Genomic DNA, 16,488 nt, shown 5'->3' on the forward strand with positions numbered 1-16,488 from the left:
TTTGGACTCCTACGGTCCTTTCATCCATCTTCTTCCCTGCAACCAAAGTGATACCTTGTCAATCGGATCACTTCAAACCCATGTTTAGAAATGCTTGTGATTCTTAGGAAAAGTCTCTGACTCATACTCCTCATTGTCCATTCCCAGCCACAGGGGCTTTCTGGTGTCCATTGCTCAAACAAAGGTCCCTTCCACTGCAGGGACTTCACACATCCGGTCACCTCTCTAATGCCATCTCCTGCCTCTTTGACCTTGAGTCACCCTTTAGATCACATCTCTGAACAACCTTCTGAGGAAAGATACTCCGACTTCCTTGACTATGCCAGGTCCCCTCAAACACATACCTCTCCTGTAGAACCCTTGGGATAGCTGTCATTTAACATTTTATGCAATTATTTTTATACATAGTTTCTTTTAAAAATTGTTATAAAAGCAGAAACTGTGTCTAGGTTCTGTAGGTACTTTGTTGAGTGAAAAGACAGAGATAACATCAATATGAAACAAAATGGAAAAGGTGCCCAGAGAAAAATGCAAATGACTCCTGCTGGGTTTAAACCAGACCTCTTGCCTTTCACAAGCCATCCTTTCTGGGAACTTCTCAAGGTCTCTTCATCCTGACATGGCACTGTGACATGGTGTCCACATGAGGAAGGGAATAAAAGGGGAACTATCATAACTTTTGCTGCCCCTTCCCCTCCCAAGTCCAGAGATCAAGAAAGCAAGGGAAGAAGTAGGGCTCCCATATAGAAGGAGAGTGGCCCTGTCTATATTTGCCTTTAATAAAAGTAGGGCAAGGAGGTAACACCCCCAAACCTACTGAAACAGTTGTTCTGGGTGAAACTGCTCCTAAGAACCCCTGACAAATCCATCATCTCTCTGGAAGCCTTTCCAGGGTGTAGGCCAACCACCTTACACGGACTGAGTACCACTGTCCCTCCTTGAAATGAATTCTCTCTCCTTCCACAACAGTCTATTTCTTCTTGAAAATCTACTGCAATTCATTTCTCCATCACCCATCTAAACTAAACATATTTAAAATGCAGGAGCAGCCCACATTGATACACCTCTTATTAAGAAATGTTTACTTGTCCCTCTTCTAATACCTAATGTCTCAGGAGTAGCCCTTGGCTCTGCCCAGCCCCTACAGTTGCTCACTGCCTCAGGACAACACAGAATGTGGTGGTCAAGAGCCTGACCCAGGGTCACAACACTGGGCTGTGGACCCCAGGCCCAAGGAACTGTGGCCCCGCTTTCCATAAAATGGGGTGAATGACAGCACCTCACTAACAGAGTTGTCAGAATCCATGAAACACCTTTTGTAAGATCTAACTGGCTTTATTAAATGATTCACGAACTGGGCAGTACGCTCTCTCACAAGAGGGGAGGCACTCCTCCACCAAACACTCCTAGCACAGTGCCCGACACACTACGTGTATGATGATTAACTATTAGTATGATTAATATATTAAGGAAGCCTCAGGTATTCACGGAAATGAGCTCCTTATCCCCAAACCCAGAGGATTATTTTAAAAAAATCTCTGTAGAAAAATTCTCAGGGTAGAAGAACTCTAGACACTTGTAAGATAACACATTGACCTATAGGGAGACAGTGTTTGCTATAGCTCTGCCAAACGACAGTGGAACCATGACCTACATCCTAGTTACATATCCAGGAACTAGTCATTAGTCACACCCACTCAAAAAATAAGGATGTGGGTGGTTCTCCCCCCCCAGTCACAATGTATATCTTGTGTTTACCCGATGTACTGTAAAGCTCAGAATACAAAGTACTATTTATAAGCTTCTTTTTTTTGGCAGGAGGTGAGTAAGTTCAGACATCCACCTGCCAAGTCCAAATCTGAGATGTACAAGTTACACATGTATATAGGATAATGTAATCTGCTAAGAAAACAGGGAAGGCAGCCCCAGCAGGTAGATCTTCACAGCCACTGGGGACAACTGCTCCTTAGTAACACCTGGCTCTTCACACCTGCCCTGAAATTCTCTACAGGAATTAAATGTGCAAGGAAAAAGAATATTTCACCAGGAAGGTTTTCATTAAAATAGCTGCACATCCCCCTACCCCCACACACCTCATTTTATCCAGGAAAATTGTGTGAAGAGAAATAAAATAAATTTTTAATCTGCACAGGAAATGATTTGGTTATCTGGCTGCCCATCACCCAGAGCTGTGCCCTGAAAACTGAGGCTGTGCAGGATATAGGTGCTAAGTATAAAGAAAGCCACCAGGGCGCCTGGGTGGCTCAGTGGGTTAAGCCACTGCCTTCGGCTCAGGTCATGATCTCGGGGTCCTGGGATCGAGTCCCGCATCGGGCTCTCTGCTCAGCAGGGAGCCTGCTTCCCTCTCTCTCTCTCTCTCTGCCTGCCTCTCCATCTACTTGTGATTTCTCTCTGCCAAATAAATAAATAAAATCTTTAAAAAAAAAAAAATAAAGAAAGAAAGCCACCAAACGAAGAAACCACTCTACTGTGCCATCGTAAGAGAAGTCCAGAGGCTTCTTTGCCTCTGCTTTGAGCCAGAATAATTAGTGTAGCTTCTGCTTTCTATGTACTCAGTTTTTTTTTTTAAGATGTATTTACTTATTTTAGAGAGAGAGTGCGCACATGTGAGCATGCAAGTGGGGGGAGGGGCAGAGGGCGAGGATCTCAAGCAGATCCTGTGATGAGTCTGGAGCCGACCTGGGGCTCGATCTCACAACCCTGAGACATGACCTGAGCCAAAACAAAGAGTCAGATGCTCAGCTGACCGTGCCACCTAGGTGCCCCTCTATGTACTCAGCTTTTAGACAACATTTCCTGATCTTGACGGAACAAAGCCAGCTTGCTGAGGTCCATAAGCCAAAAAGGGTGAGAATAAGCCTCTGGGATGGTTTCGTGTATTTATTCCACAGCTCTCCTAGGACTCCCACATCTCAGAGGCAGCTGGATACCCCTATCAGAAAACAGTCTACCCAGGGTATTCTTTTCAGGGATTATTTTGGAAAATCTGTACCACATGCCAAAGGCATTAACCCACTCAGTTTCAGACAAAACTAATAGATGACTTTAAGATAAGGAACGAATGACTATTAAAGAGCTCAGCAGTATTTTGCCTCTGTTGGTCAGAGGTCATATTTTATATAAGCTCATATAAGCACATATATATATACTTATATCTTATATAAGTACCCATCTCGAGAAAGATTACATTCTCTGCAGAAGATAGTTTCCAATAGTGACAGTATTCATCAACACGTCTTGTCTTTATAAGAGTGTTTCCTGGGTGGCTGCTTGCCAGCCAGGAAGAAGAGCAGGCAGAGTAAAGCCTACAGGTCAGACTAGTCCGGCCAGGACGTTGTAAAGCCTGAAGCTGCTCTCTTGAATAGCAGGGCCTCAGGGACTCTGTTTGGGAAGGACAAGTGCCCTGAAGCCTGACTGACTTCTGTCCCCTGGGGAAGTTCCTGGGGGTCTATAACAGGGCAGGGGACAACTAGATCTTTGCAGTCCAAAGTTCCTTCAGCACTTTGTCAGAAGGGAGGTACGGTGGGAAAAAGCAAAGCTAGTGGCCCTCAGATAAGACAGAGCCAGTTTTGACTTCAAATCATGCTCTCTTTCTACTTCTAAAATCTCTCTGACTTTCCATCTCTAATGTGGAACCCTCAAGAGCAGTAACAGCTCCAAGGTTACCATAAGGATAAGAGATAGTGAAAAGTGAAGCAGGCCCTCAGAACCATGCTGTCTCCCTGCTAAATCTACCCTCTTTACCCCCTCAGAGAAGTTCCTCCCTTATAGGTATAGCCTCAAAAATAAGGTTTTGTTTTTAAGTCAGCCATGAAACACCCTCCCAATTCACTGACTGGGTTCTGGGAGGTCTTCTGCTATTTCCCAAAATCAAATACAGGCTCGAAGGGCATTTTGGAAACAAGCTAAAAATAAGAAATTCCAAAATGTTTTCCTCAACACTTTTGGAGCTGGGTGTACAACCATCCAGACTGCCACAAAAGGCAAATTCACTTATAGGCTATAGGTACTCTGAAGCTTTCAGGTGACCTCACAATTTTATAATTGCGATGAGTCACATACCCTGGGACGCCCCAACTTTTCAGCAAGTTCCCCACTAAGGGCTTTATGCCTCTTCATATTCTCATCCCACCTCATCGAGCTGTGACTCCCACAGTGGGGACTCTCCAGAAATTATGTTTGAGAAAACAATCAGACACCACTGACAGGTGACCCCCTTTACTATAGGTTTCAAGGACTTCTCATAGATGTTTCTATGGAACTCTCATTTTCTTTTAAGAAGTAAAAGAGGTGCCTGGGTGGCTCAGTTGGTTATGTGTCTGCCTTCAGCTCAGGTCATGATCACAGGGTCCTAGAATCAAGTCCCACATGGGGCTCCTTGCTCAGCATGGAGCCTGCTTCTCCCTCTCCTATGCCCCCTGCTTGTGTTCTCTCTTTCTCTCTCTGTCTCTCTCTGTCAAATAAATAAATAAAATTAAAAGATAAATAGGGGCACCTGGGTGGTTCAGTGGGTTAAAGCCTCTGCTTTCAGCTTACGTCATGATCCCAGGGTCCTGGGATCGAGCCCCACATCCGGCTCTCTGCTCTGCAGGGAGCCTGCTTCCTCCTCCCTCCTGCCTGCCTATCTCTGCCTGCCGATCTGCCTACTTGTGATCTCTGTCAAATAAATAACTAAAATATTAAAAATAAATAAATAAAAAGTAAAACAAACCACACAATTGAAAACCAGGCAAGAGACCTCACAAAAGAGGATACCTAAATGCCAACATACACATGCAAGACACTAAGCTTCACGGGGTGATAAGGGACATATGAACTGAAAACCATAAGAAGAGACCTCTACACAAACATCTGAAATAGCTAAAATGAAAATGACTTCTCAAACTAAGTATTGGCAAGAATGTGGAAAAGGGAACTCTCGTTCGCACCAGATGGGGCTATAAATTTGAGTGACATACTGGAAAACTGCTTGGCTCTATCTACTAGAGCTAAATGCATTCATGTCACAAGACCCAGCAAGAATGGCCACACACACACCCACACACACACCAGCGACTCATACCCATATGTCCCCAAAGACCTATGTTCATGAATGCTCACTGCAGCTTTATAACAGCCCCTAACTAGAAACAGCTCAAACGTCTGTAATTAAGAATTGTGGTATACTGATATAACAGAATACAGTCCAGATTCTGCTCCATGAGCAGTAGCGATGAATCTCACAACACTGAAAGGACTCAGACAAGAAAGAATACAAAAGGAGGACTGTACTCAGACGAAACTCAAAAATTGGCAAAAGCGATCCCTAGTGTTAGAAGTCAGGACAGTGGCTACCACGGAGAAGGAAGTTACCAGCCAGGCCAAGGAGAGGTTCTGGGGGTGCTAGCGGCTCTCTCTTTCTTCATGTGTGTTAAGACTAAATGGATGTGCTCATGGAGTGGAAATTCCCTACACTGGACCCGTGTAACCTGTCCTTGTTTCTGTGTTTATGTTAAGTTTAAAAAAAAAATTTTTTTTTAAAGCAAACCCATCAAAATGCCTCCTTCTGTGCAATGCCAAGCAGGGCAAACCCATTCAACTGTCCCTTAGTGTAAATGTATGTCAGCACTCAGGCCTACTGAGAACAGTAAGAGGCACTGGGTTCTGCTTCCCACCTGTGCCTGCTCCCCGCCCTGACCCGGGGGAGCCCAGAACTCCGAGGGAGTTTGACTCCCTGGGCCTCACTTCTCTCATCTAGAGAAACTAGCTAGGTAATGATGAGTCTCAGATAAAATCTAGTGAGGACACTCTGCAGACCACAAACTGGCAGGACATCATCACGTCCTACAGTGGACGCCGTTGAGAAGCAGGAGAACCTGAGGAGAATCAGAAATTTTGAGGAGCTCTGGGTGGCGGGGGGGGGGGAGGCTTCCTTTCAAGAGTTTTAGGGTGGTAGCGTAGGTTCTTTATTTATGAATTTACTTTTCAATGCCAACATGAGTTAGTAGACTTTCCGTTTGCACAGCTGTATCATGAACTGCTCTGTAATAAGCTTTCCATCATAAACAGTGCTTTTCAGCTCACACTGGAAATGCTACAAACCCTCCAACTGGAAAGTAAGGGGAAGTCCCTAGCACTACCTGCATGTGAGGGTGGTTATGGAGACAAGAGGAATCAGTATTTGTGGAGTGCTTAGACCTGTGTTCTATGCTAGCACATCACAATCTCCAGGGAGATGTTAAATACGAAAAATAAGAGACTGACAGAAAAATTGATGGACGGCACAGTGGAGGGGAATCCCAGAAGAAAGCAGCTGCCCAGCTCAGTCTATTTTGATGGAGTCTCCCCTATATGTCAGACATGCTAGGCCTCGGGGACACAAAAATGAAGATCCCAGCCTTGGGAGGCGTTCACAGCCCAGTGGGGCTGGAGAACAAGGGCTATTCCAAAACGAAGTGCCTAAATTCAGGACTCCCTGTCCCATTTTTAAAAATCAGTGGCAGTGTGGTTGGCAATGTGGATGAGGAAGTATGTCCATTTTATGACCCCTGAACTCTTTTGATAAGCACCAAATTTTTACCTGTGGGGCCAGATGTTTTTTGTTTTTAACTACTGTTATAGTTGCACAAGGATTTAATTTGAAAAGGCCTTCCTTCTGGAACCCCCAGCTTTATATACCTCGTTCCTTCTCGGCAGCAGGACCGCTTCCTTATTGCAACTTAATGATGGGTCGATTAATCACTTCAAGAATAATATTAACTTCTCAACCACTAGATACCGCTGGCTTTCCACCTGACCCTGTGTGAGGCGACATTTTCCTGGCAGTCTCAAAATAAAGAGCTGGGTGAGGCCGACCCTCTCTGGCCAAGCTCCTTTATGCACAGAGTGGCAAGGAGATTAGAGCACACACACTCCCTCGCCTCCAAAATCAGATCTTTCCCACTTCTGAGCAACACTCCTCCTCCACCTTCTGGAAGGACTGTAAGTGCCAGTGAGGCCTAGTGTGTTGGGCTTCAGCCGGACTCTTATCTTTGATTGCTTGATGTTGGCGCAACATCAGGTTAAATGCCCAGCCCTAGCTCCATAACTAAGTGAATAATCTCATTCTCTTCAAAATCGGGCATGAAAGAGCCACACAGGCCAATCCACCAAATAGTCAAACAAGAAGGTGAAACTGGGCCTCACACGGTGACATCGCCGTCCTTAGGAAAGCAAGGAATTGCAGGCTGTGAAGGCTTGGAAACGAGTTGGACTTACTGCACTTAGGGATTTGTTAAAACCTGAGGAACTACTCATGTCTATTTTTTTTTCCCCAGCAGAAAGTGAAAAGGATCTGTCCACTTCACTGAAGTGTAAACACAATCTCTTATTTCCTCTCCCTTCAAATGAGGATCAAGGAGATAGAGACAAAAGTTAACAAACGTCGACTCACCTTGTGTAACCCTACGCAGATGCCGCTACCTCAGCCAGCCCTGGGGAGTGCTGGTGTGCCCTCTTAGAGCCCAGACCACTCTCACAGGGGCTATTCACGCCCAGCCTCAAAACCAGCCCCAAGAGCCAGGCTGGCAGGGAAATGGAGACCCGGTGGGCAAACAACACAGGCTCCAGGTTGGAAAACTACAGCCAGTGCCAAGATTTAGTTTCCACTTCCTCCTCATCCCTTGTTCCCCATTAAACTAATTCTATCCAACCTTCCCAGAGTTAACAGATTCATGGAAAGCAAATTAACAAAACGCCCAGATTTTCTAAAGTCGATAATGAAACAAATACTTTCACCCTAATCCCCAGAAACTTTCATCCATGCTGTTCATGAAGTCCAGTGGTTTGCATTTTAGCTCCCTTTATTTCCTGTCTGGGAAAGAGATAAAGGTCACTAAGGGAGGGAGTAGGCAGCTAGGCAGGGATGGGCAGAGACCACCAACTGAGCAGCTCAGAGATGACCTTCTGGTCAAAAAGAAACCAACTCCGGTGTCCTTGGTTGGCTCAGTACGTTAAGCATCTGCCTTAGGTTCAAGTCATGATCTCAGGGTCCTGGGATCAAGCCCTGTGTTGGGCTCTCTGCTCAGCTCCCCTGCCACTTCCCCTACTTGTGCTCACTCTCTCAAATAAATAAAATCTGTAAAAAAAATAAAATAAAATATTTGTGCGCTTTTTCTCAAAGAAATAAAATCTTTAAAAAAAATTAAAAAAGGAAAAATCAACTCCATCAAAGCCAAGTAAAGACCCGACACCTAAAAGTTATCCGGACTCAGCTGAGACTAGCACAGTGACTTTACCAAAGCTATGGTAATTTGAAAATCAACCAGGTTTCAGATCGTGAGGACCAGGTTTCATGCTTCATCTACTACATCCTCTCCCCACTCTCATCCCATCCAGGCAAATCAAAAACCCCTGTGAAGCCCTTGGCTTCACACATTTCTTTCCCTTAGTCCTTTTTTTTTTTTTAAAGATTTTATTTATTTATTTGACAGAGAGAGATCACAAGTAGGCAGAGAGAGAGAGAGAGAGAGGAGAAAGCAGGTTCCCCGCTGAGCAGAGAGCCTGATGCGGGACTCGATCCCAGGACCCTGAGATCATGACCTGAGCCGAAGGCAGCGGCTTAACCCACTGAGCCACCCAGGCACCCTTTCCCTTAGTCCTGACCGTGGAATTCTTAGCCCTTTACAGAAGGGGGAGGCAAAAAGGCAGCATTCCATGCCCATTAGGTTAGGCACTTTTCTGTGAGATAGGTCTTACTCTGATGTTACAGAGAAGAAAGTTGTAACTCAGATGTGACTTACATCGCCCAAGTTCCCCAAGTAAATTAGCGGCAGAGCCACTACTCAGAGCTACTCAGCTCTGCTTTAATCTAAGGCCATCTGCTCCACACTGCACTGGCTTCTACTCAGAGTGATCACGGACCAGCAGCAAGCACGTAGTGGTTGTTCTAACGGCAGGATCTCAGGCCCCAAGCCCTGGCCTACTGAATCAAACTCAGCACTTTAACAAGATCCCCAGGGTGTTTCTGCCCATGAGTTTAAGAAGCCTAGCTATGCTACAGTGATGAAGAGAGAAGCATCATCTCTCCCAGGGGGATGGCAGCCTCAGCTCCAGTGGAGTTAAAAACTCTTGTGGTATCATGACTGTTGGATCCAAACACAGTGATGCTTGTGTAATGACAAATGGCACCTGAACTCTGCTTCAGACAGAGGTTTTTTTGAAGGGCGGTCTTGACAGGCCTTCATAAACAAACTGGAAGATGACACTAAGACATCTGTCACAGTCAAATCTTAAGGGAGGAGCTAAACATAAGCTGCCAGTCAGAAGAGCCTATTGCGCTTTGGTGGGTCACAGCAAAGAAGCCTGCATATGGAATTTGTCTCTGGAGGGAAGTCCAGAAACATACTCCAATCTGACGATCCCAAGGCTCATGCCACAAAACCTATCCCACTGACTCAGGAGCCACTTGGAGCAAAGCGCCTTTAATTCAGGAGAAGAATCTGGATCATAAAGTAACAGGAAAACCCTAGAAGACCCAAAGACAGCAAGGACAAAGGAATCATCTAGATATTTTCTTTTCTCCAAAAGGAAAATCTGGCCTGAAACGAATACGCTAGAGTTCTACAGTTCTCTGACATTTCTTTTCTTACTATTTTCTTTTTGTTCCAAGCCTTCTTGCTTTTTTATCCTGATAGAATTCATACCTCATAAAATTCACCGTTTTAGAGACTCCACTTCAATATTTTGTATTCGCAAAGTTATGTAATCATCACCACTAATTCCAGAACATTTTTCATCACCCCATAAAGAAACCTGTACGCATCAATAATCACTCCCCATTCTCCCCATCTCCACAGCCCCTGGCGACCACTAATGCACCTTCTGTCACTACGGACTTGCCTATTCTGGACATTTCATACAAATGGAATCATACACCATAGGGCCGTTTGGGTCTGGCTTCTTTCACATAGCATGTTTTCAAGGTTCATCCCTGTAGCCCGAATCAAACTGCATTGCTTTGTACAGCTGAACCATATTCCATCGTATGGATACCCCACACTTTGTTTATCCATTCATCAGCTGGTGGGCATTTGGGCTGTTTCCGTTTTTTGGCTATTATAAATAATGCTGTTGTGAACATTTCTGTCCAGGTGTTTATGTGAACATGTTTTCTGTTCTCCTGGGTATATGCCCAGGAATGAAACTGGTGCTTGGGTACCTCTGTGTACTAGGTTGAGGAACTGCCTGTTTTCCAAAGTGGCTACACTATTCTGCATTCCCTGCACCAATGGAAAGTACAAGGGTTCCCATTTCTCCACATCCTCACCAACAACTGGTCTTCTACATCCTTTTAATAACAGCCATCCTGATGGGTGTGAGATACTACATGGTTTCGATTTGTATCTCCCTAACGACTAATGGTTTTGAGCATCTTTTCATTCACTTATTGCCATTTGTGTACCCTCTTTAAAGAAATGTCTATTTAAGAGACACCTGGATGGCTCAGATGGTTAAGCATCTGCTTTCAGCTCAGGTCATGATCAGCTCAGGTCAATCCTGGGATTGAGCCCCATGTTGGGCTCCTAACTCAGTGGGGAGTCTGCTTCTCCCTCTCCCTCTGCCTCTCCCCCTGCTTGTGCTCTCTCTCACCATCTCTGTCGAATGAATAAATAAAATCTTTGAAAAAAAAAGTCCATTTAAGGCCGTTGCCCATTTTAAAATTGGGTTGCATCGCTTCTCGGCCTTTTGGCTAAGATCAAGTGTAAAATTGGGTTGCCTTTTTATCGCAAAGTGGCAAGACTTCTTCCTTCATGCTATTTTTTGAAACTCTGGGCACACCCTTTCTTCCTGGAAAGCTCTTCTTCCAAATACCCAAGACAGCTGGACTTCCCTCTGTACTTGGACCCACTGTCCTCTAAAGGCCTAGAAACCTTGATTCTCTTTGTGTCTCATGTGCCCTTTCTTGTTTTTAACCTGAGTGTTGGGCCCCCTCCTCTTTCTCCACAAGTAGCTCTTCTGTGGTAACCAGAACTCATGGCTACTTCAGTGATTTCAAAGAATCAAGAAAGAACAGCAGGTTCTTTGACCACCAACACAGATTCACTCAGTCTTACCCTGTGCGAGGCATGATCCTTTCCTGTGTGCTCTGAAAATTACTGACATGCAGGCACAAGTACAATCCTTTATACTCCTGCTCCATTATGCCACCAACCTAAAACGCCCCTTCTCTTCTCTAAAGAAGCACAACCACCCATCATTTACATTTTCACAGTTTATCCCCACCATGGAAACTAGGTGAAACCAGCCCACCCATAGCTGATATTAATTAGCATATTAGAATTGTTGGGATGTACTAATGTGGTAATGGAGTATTAGAAGATCCACACATAACCTCAAAAACGTTGCATTTTGGGAAATGTTTAATTGAATAAATACAACCAAGACGTTGTTGTTGAGGCTGTTAACTCTGGTACTTTCCAGAGACTCTGATATGATGATGCACATGTTGAGAATCTCTAAGAGGGAAAAATAACAGGCAGTGCTTCCAAATTGATCTGCCCTTTTCAAGAGCATACCTATTAATGGCCACCCCAATAGGATTCTTCTGATGTACTCCAGAAACTGCTGAGCTAATTCAATTGCTGCTTAATTCTATCAGCTGGACAGCACGGAGTAGAAACCATATTTTCTACCCGTGTAAGGAACCAAATTTGCTTTGTTTTAGAATATTGTAAATTGGAAGTCCCTCTATTTCCATGACGGTTTACAGAAAAAGAAAAAAACATACATTAAAAGTGTTCATAGTTTTGAAGACCCATCCAGATTTCTGAAATTGAAAAATGATATAATGGGGGGGGGTGTATTTTAGAATTGAGCTAGTATCAGGCAACCCGGGTTTTAGTTTAAGTACGCTCTAGGAAGGTTGGGGAAAACAGTGTTCCAGGAATGGGCTATGACTCTCTACGACCCAGAACCGTCCAAAGACCAAAGAGAACTAAGGTCTCATAAAGACCGTCTCACAACAGACTTATCCAAGGGAGTGAAGATACAAAGTGGTCACGTGTTAGGAAAAGCAGACGACAGAGATAAGGAAAGAAGCCTCCCCCACACTGGAAAAAAAATCCTAGCAGTGAAAAGTAGGGGTAACACCCAAAATATAAACATCAAGTTATGGGAAAGAATTTTAAAATAGAAATGTTCCCTACTCATGTTAAGTAGGAGAAACCATTTAAATTAGCTAGTGAATCTGAAGAATTACAACCGGAAGGGATTTCTTCACTGTGTGCTGATTACCATCAGGAAGATAGGCATGGGCCTTGCAGTTTTATCTACTAAAACACTAAATGGTACACTTGAGTTTTTGAATAGGTTTCTGATTTTACTGATAGGTCTCTCTAGTGCTAATCATCCTAAAACTAAAACAAAGCACAAATGGAAGGTTAAGATAAAGCATGTGGTCAGCTGGGATTCCATTTGGCAGGGCAACACAAGAACTTATTAAAGTTCTAATCTCCTCTTACAACTAGTCATTTGGGTGCTACATAAACCTTATTCTTTCTCTAGGATGTCATCTCAGGGGCCCGCCCAACTCCAACAGGCTCCCTCCCAAGGCCTCTCTGATACAAAGCAGTTAAAGTTCAAGGCCACAACAAGTCATGGTGGGCTCTCAATCCAGCACTCTAGCTTGGGGGGCAAGAAGAGCTTAAGACAGGGTTGTGGTAAACAGTCCTTGATTATTAGCAAAAGATAGAGAGAGGCTGATATACTGCACAGCTGCCCCCGGAAGTCAGCCTTCCTTCCCCTCAGAGTGAGAGAGTACCTCATTCACCTCCAACATCACCATTGACAGAGGAAGGGAAGGCCTTTGCCAGGTCTGACCACCAAAGAACATCTGTCACAAAGTATACTACACCTTCTCTCCCCACCCCCTAGTTCTGGGTAAGCTGTCCATTTAGAGAAGGAAGCACATTGCCAGGGTTTTGTTTTGTTTTGTTTTGTTTAACACTGGCTTATAGCTATTTGACCTGGTTTCCAATCTTAAGGTTCAAGTTGCCATAACTTTATGCACCCATCCCCTGCACAAATGTCTGAGATCCCCAAAGAAAGGACTTATCAATAGCAGGGTCACCAATCTCAGTCCACTCAGGAGTCACCTAGAAACCAGAGGCTGAGTATTTTACAGTGTGAAAAAGAAGGGGGAATCCTATCTTCTATGTGGGTAAGATTCATTAATTTGAAGAGCAATCAGGATTATTAAAAACTGGACCATTGTAAGTGACACAGGTACTGGAAATGCAAAATGCTTTAGGTAAGTTCCTAAAACACCCTAGAGCTCTGTGTGTGAAGTATTAAAATAATCGCATTTCAGAACAAACCTCACCTCTCTCTTTTTCTCTCTCATGCACACACACATCTCCCTGCCGTAAGTCAATGATTCTGTTGGCAGAATTGCTAGTCCTTGGACTAGCAGCACTGGCATCATCTGGAACTAGTTGGAGATACAAATTATTGGGCCCCCTTTCCTCCACGCTAGACCTAGAGAATCAGAGATTCTGGCAGTGCAGCCCAGCACTTTGTTTTAACAAGCCCTCCAGTTGACTCTGATGCTCACGATTGAGAACCCCTGCTCTAGGATTAGGGAAGATGCAGCACCTGGGAGGCCCAGGAGCTGGATTAAACCCTTATTAGTCCAGTGAGAGGAAATCCCACCCTTTCTTGTTTTTGGTGACTACTGGCTCTTAATCTGACTGATGAGGGGTTAAGTCCTTAGTTCAAGGTCACTGTTGGAGGCCAAGTCAGAGCTCCAGCCCAGGGTTGGCTGACTCATCAACCTTTATTCTCTTCATAGGGATCTAGCTGATATGCCAATTTTGGGGCCCAGGACTCTGAACATTGATAAGGCAACCCTGGAGATCTCCTAATCTACACCAGGCTCCTTTCCTCAGATAAGTATGAGGGCTCAACCTCAACCCTTAAAATTGAGAGGTGGATTTTAGGAAAAGAAAAAAAAAATGGATAAACAGCTATTTCCAAAGACCTGAGCAACTAAGTATCTCGGTGAGGAGTGGGTAGAGGGGAGAAGGCTTAGGTGTCTTATTATAATTAAAAGTATTCATTAATTTAGAAAAAACTGAGTAAAGAGCACAGGCACAGTAAGATCTGAATGGTGCTTTCAAGTTTTCTTGGAACTTTCATTTCTATTATCTCACGCAAGTCTCACAACAATCCTGCAATGAAAGGAGAGAAAGCCCCTAGCGTCCCCATTTGATAGAAGGGGAAACTGAAGGTCAGAGTGGCTACTTGTCTATCAGCACAGTCATCAGCTGTCAAGACAAAACTTGACCTCAGGTCGGACTCTAGAACCTGTATACCCACCCCATGTGAGTCCCACAGCTGGAAATCCACCCCAAAGCAGATTAACCCCAGGGAAAAAGCAAAAAGAAAAACACGCAGCAGAAACGATAAGCCCCTAAAGCACAGCACCCGAACAGTGTGTGGGTGCCCCTTTAAGAACCTAACACACAAATCCAACAGCCAAGGTGTTCAGCCAAAAAAGAAAAAAAGGAGGGAGAGAGAGAGAGAGAGAGAGAGGCATATTTCTAGCCCGCATAATCATTTCTGGACCAATTCCCACTAGCAGCCTCTGAGGCGAAAAGCGTCTCACTGCCTGGCTGAAGCTCCTCCACCACCACTCCCCCCTCTCAATCCCCCCCCCCCACCACCCCGGGGGTTATGACAGCACAGCTCTCACTCGTGCGGGCAAAACCCCAAAACTCAAAACAAGAAGTGAAAAAAGTGGAGCTAGAAGAAACCGGCAGCATCCTCCACACCCCAGCAACCTGCACAATGCCAGTTCCAGGGTCTTGGGGTGGCCTGCAACGCGATGTTAGGAGCCTGTGGAATGAGGCGGACATTCTGGTGGACCCACTGGCCCTGTTGTTTCCCACCCAGTCCCTAAGGAAGAATAATTAAAGGGAGGATTCGTTATGAAGTCCTGGGGCCAGAGCCCAATGCCGATAAATCCAGGCACCCTTTCCTAAGGATCAGAATGTCAACTCAAACCCTCCATCTGGTCCTTCCCTTTAAGTCCTGTCCTCTGCGAAGATAAGCAGGGTGGGGTTGGCGGGGTGCTGTAAACCTAAGGAAAGGCCGGAGGAAAAACTGTACCATCCGCCTACCCCAGCCATATTGCCCCATGTGTGTGGGGCTCGATTCCGTCCCGCGCTACCCGCGCTAACTCGGAACCGGGCGCCCCTGACCACGTCGGAGGTTGGGGAGGGGGCAGCGCCCAGCTACACGATCTGGAGGTAGGGAGCAGTGCCGCCCGGACAGGCTATCTCACTTTTGGCAGGAATGATTTTCCTAGAAGACCCTAAGGAAGAGATCTGGTGAATCGCGGATTTCAGCCAGGGGTGAAGGAACTCAGGCCAGGGGCGCAGCGACCCACTCCGCTCCTCCACACCAGGGTCTCGGGGCGGCACCCTCGGGACTCATCCTACCGCGGGGACAGTGCGGAAAGAAGGGCTCCATCCTCAACTTTCTCGGAGGAAACTGCTCCGCTCAGCGCCTTGCCTAATCCTCTCCGCACACTGGGTCCCAGGTCTGGGGAGAACCAGGGACCGAGTCCCTCACAGCGCGCACAAAGCAGCTGCGCCTGTGCGCGCAGCCCCCTCTCCCGCTGCCCGCCAAGTTGAACGCATCTCTCTGGGCACCTCCCTACTCCCAGGGCCCCGCAGTGAGGTCCCTGCCCCGGCCGCCCGCATCGGACCGAGCTCGGGGTGCCCCGACCGCCGCGGCTACTGCAGCCGCATCCCCCCCACCCCCCGCGTCCCCTCCAAACCCGGCCTGGCCTCTGCCTCTCCCGCCCGGTGCCCCACGCCCCGGCCTTACCGTGCAGCCCGGCTGGTGCCGGGGCAGTGCCAGTGTGCAGCACGCGTCCCAGCCGGCGAGGCTCCTCCCCGGGGGTTGCCCCGCACGGGGCTCCGAGCTCCGGACAAGGCTCGGCCGGCCCGGGCGCTGGCTCGCCGCCGCTCGCGGCTCCCGCGCCGGCTCCCGCTGCCGCGCGCCAAGAGGGAGGGGTTGAGGGGGGGAAACTCCCGGCAACTCCAACTCCGGGCGCTGGAGCTCCAGCTGCAACCGCGCGCCCGCCAGCCACCGAGTGCGAGCGCCTGCGAAGCAAACCTGCCCCCGCGGCCGCCTCTGAGCATGCCCAGTGCCGCCGTGGGCGAGCCCGAGCGCCCTGGCCCGGGGCAGAGAGCTGCGGCGGGGGGCTGAGGACCCGCCCCGGGCTCCGGACTGCAGACGAGGGACTAGGGGTGGGAGGGACAAGCCAGTGCCGCGGAGGGGGCCCTGGAGCAAAGGGCCAGGGCGGGGGTGGGGGGGGATAAAAAAACAGTGCGCGGAAGGCAATGCCAAGTTTCACGGGTTGTGAGAAGTTTGTGGGCTGGAAAGGTAAGCTGCTTCTGTGAGTCTGTCTTCAAGACTCTGAAAGGACGACAAGGAAGTATT

General features: G+C 46.8%; 1 protein-coding gene and 1 pseudogene across 1 annotated transcript in view; one reads left to right on the plus strand and one right to left on the minus strand.

The window, feature by feature from the left end:
* Positions 1-16,097, minus strand: part of STXBP6 (syntaxin binding protein 6) — a 255,078-nt gene extending 238,981 nt beyond the window's left edge. The window contains exon 1 of the mRNA XM_004755163.3: positions 15,871-16,097. The gene's annotated coding sequence lies outside the window, so the exon portion shown is untranslated. The remainder of the gene's footprint in view (positions 1-15,870) is intronic.
* Positions 10,710-10,889, plus strand: LOC123388411 (annotated as a pseudogene).
* Positions 16,098-16,488: the final 391 nt, after the last annotated feature.

The sequence above is a fragment of the Mustela putorius genome, unplaced genomic scaffold (assembly GCF_011764305.1).
Source record: "Mustela putorius furo isolate JIRA1106 unplaced genomic scaffold, ASM1176430v1.1 tig00003898_pilon_pilon_pilon, whole genome shotgun sequence".
In the NCBI taxonomy this organism is placed as follows: domain Eukaryota; kingdom Metazoa; phylum Chordata; class Mammalia; order Carnivora; family Mustelidae; genus Mustela; species Mustela putorius.